The sequence below is a fragment of the Elephantulus edwardii genome, unplaced genomic scaffold (genome assembly GCF_000299155.1).
Source record: "Elephantulus edwardii isolate Elephantulus edwardi_28Jun2011 unplaced genomic scaffold, EleEdw1.0 scaffold00026, whole genome shotgun sequence".
In the NCBI taxonomy this organism is placed as follows: Eukaryota; Metazoa; Chordata; class Mammalia; order Macroscelidea; family Macroscelididae; genus Elephantulus; species Elephantulus edwardii.
Genome location: NW_006399776.1, coordinates 4,393,139 through 4,396,253, shown reverse-complemented (window position 1 = coordinate 4,396,253; position 3,115 = coordinate 4,393,139). Strand labels below are relative to the sequence as shown.

The 3,115-nt window shown below is 40.4% G+C and overlaps 1 pseudogene; it reads right to left on the bottom strand.

Moving 5' to 3' along the window:
• The window catches only part of LOC102866547, an 8,051-nt pseudogene extending 6,284 nt beyond the window's left edge, over nt 1-1,767 (bottom strand).
• Nucleotides 1,768-3,115: the final 1,348 nt, after the last annotated feature.

Below are 3,115 nucleotides of genomic sequence, written 5' to 3'. Positions count from 1 at the left end.
AGAGAATAGTGCAACAAGGAATGAATGGAAACCCAAAATCTCTGTAAATGTTTATGAAAATTAATAAAATATAGAAAAAAAAAGACAAAAAAAATGCCTTTGCTTTGGCTTCCATTTTGGGAGGGACAGGGGCTCCCTCTTCACTTTCGGTGCCGTCTTCGTAGTGGATTTTCATTATCTTGATGTTGAGATGTAATCTATATTGAAGGCTGTAATCTTTGATCTTCTGCAGCAAGTGTTTTAAGTCCTCTTCACTTTCAGCAAGCAAGGTTGTATCATCTGCATAATGCAGGTCTTCCTCCAATCCTGATACCACATTCTTCTTCATCAAGTCCAGCTTCTCAAATTATTTGCTCAACATATAGTTTGAATAGGAATGGAGAAAGGATACAGCCCTGACACATTTTCTGATTTTAAACCATGCAGTGTTCTGTTCAATTCTGACAACTGCTTCTTGGTCTGGGTATACATGTCCATATGCACAAATAAGTCTTCTGGGATTTCTTCTCAACATTATCCATAATTTGTTATGATCCACACAGTCAAATGCCTCTGCCTAGTCAACAAGTAAACATCCCTCTGGTATTCTCTGCTTTCAGCCAAGATTCATCTGACATCAGCAATATCCCTGATGCAGCAACTTCTTCTAAATCCAGCTTGACTTTCTGGTTGTTCCCTATTAATATAGTATTCTAGACATTTTTTTAATAATCTTAAGCACAATTTTACTTCTATGTTATAGTAATGATATTGTTTGATAATTTCCACATTCTGTTGGATCATCTTTTTTGGGGAATGGGAAGAAATATGAACCTCTTCCAATCAGTTGGTCAAGCACCTGTCTTCCAAATTTCTTGACATATACTAGTGAGTATGCCCAGGACTGTATCTATTTGTTGAACATGCCATAAATCCATGTGACTTTACTCCCTCCCCCAGTGCCTTCAGTGTGCAGTGTGCAGCTGTAACTTCTTCCTTCATTAACATTGGTTCTTTATCATTAGCTATGTCCTGAAAATGTTCAGGGCTGAGTGATTCTTTTTGGCACAGTGACTCTGTGTATTCTTTTCATCTTTCAGTCTTTATTGCATCATTCAAGATTTTGTCCATAGAACCCTTCAGTATTACAACTCAAAGCTTGTTTTTCAGTTCTTTAAACTTGAGAAATGCCAAGCATGTTCTTCCCTTTTTATTCTTGAACTCCAATTCTTTACATATTTATTTAATATTTTGTTTTGTCTTCTTGAGTTGCCCTTTGAAATCTTCAGTTCATCTCTTTTATGTCAGCATTTTTTCCTTCCATTTTGGCCTCTTGATGTTCTAGTGCAATTTCAGATCCTCTTCTGATATCTGTTTTGGTCTTTTTTCCCTTCCCTCTCTTTGTCATGATCTTTTCCTTTTAAATGGGAAAGTAATGGATCAGTAAAAAAGAGAAAACATCTCAACAAGACGGATTGACACAGTGACTTTATTAATGTGCCTGGGCATAGTGGAGATTGTGAGGATGACACAGAATTGGGCAAGGATCTGAACTCTTGATCAATTCAGTGGCACCTAACAATAACATTATGAGTGCTGGGAATGTAATAGTGACCTTGTCCCATGACTTCACAGAGCTTTCTGGCTTGTGAGTTTGACAACAGGAAATTTCAGGGCTGTGCAGAGCAAGGAGAAAGCCATGCATGGTTAAGTAGTAGAAATCTCACCTTCCACACGATGGATGGCCTGAGGTTGTTTCAGCCAGTGTTCTTCATGCACAGCTGCCATCGTCTGTCAGTGGAGGATTGTAGGCTGCTGTAACCAAATAGATTCCAGCAGGGCTTCCAGACTAAAACAGACCAAGAGAGAATTGGTGATACACTTCCAAAACTCAGCCAGTGAAAATCCTTTGGAGTACTATCTTTTTACTCAAATAATATATGTTTATACTCTTGATTTTGGGGATGTTTTGGGAGGAGGGGTTTGTTTGTTTGTTTGTTTTTTGGTTTGGTTTTTACAAACCTTTCAAACTCCTCTCCCATTGATCTCCTGCGAGGGCAGTGCATGTTGTATGCATGTGCACATTATCTCCATAGGCACATTGTATGTGAAAATATGGTGAAAATAATGGTCAGATATGCAGCCAATCATGTGGATGGCACAAGACCAGGCAATATTTCTTTCTGTTCTCTGTGGATTATCCTAAGTCAGGGACAAACTCGACAATTAGCAATAGCAGAGCATGGTCTGGGGAACCAAACTTATGATGATGGAGGAAGGAACCCCCATCTTTGCTGTCATTTTGCTGGTTAGTGTGAGGGTGGCAGTCACTCATTTGAGATGTTTTTAAAACTGGCAAGTAGGTTAGCCTCTGAATATGGACATGGTGCACCACAGGAACCTGAGCCTATGGCACCTATCCATGAGCTGTAGTGCTCAGAGTAAATGCTGACGCACATTAATAAGTCAATGTTTCATTCTCTTTGTCCTAATCTCAAAGTAATACTAAATGTAGATATTCTCTGGCAGCAGTGATATTTACTGAGTGCTTAAAGACAACCCAGGCCCTATGACTTACATAGATTAATTGCTCAATTCTTACAGCAATCCAATGACAGAGTAGCTATGTTCCCATTTTATAGGGGAGAAAACTGAGCACGTAGCTAAAAGGGAAGAGTAATTCGCCTAAAGTTATGCAGGCAGAGTAAATAAACAGCAATACCAGATTCTGAGTCTTGGTAATTAGTCTCCTTTATTCTGCCTTTTCAAGAATAGTAAAGACTATTGGATGCTTATGTTCAGGGACGGAAGAGAACGTGGAAGGTTTCTACAAAACCTAGACAAAGGCACAGGCTTCCTCAAAGCCACAGCTGCAGGAATCATGAGCCTGTGTCACTCCCTATTTCAGCGGTCTCTTCCCACCTTCTCCTATAACCTTTAACCTTGGGCCTACGAGATGGTCACAGGGCAGCAGGCATGACTGTGGTGTGGAATGAGCCTCTGCCCCCAGCCAGACTTCAAGCCCACAGAGTAGCTGCTGTGAGGAGAAGCCAATGTAAAGGCCAGGCAGGCAATTCCCCACCCCACAGCCATTTGTGCTGTCATCTGAGAATCTGGGAGAGGCTATTCCTTGGAG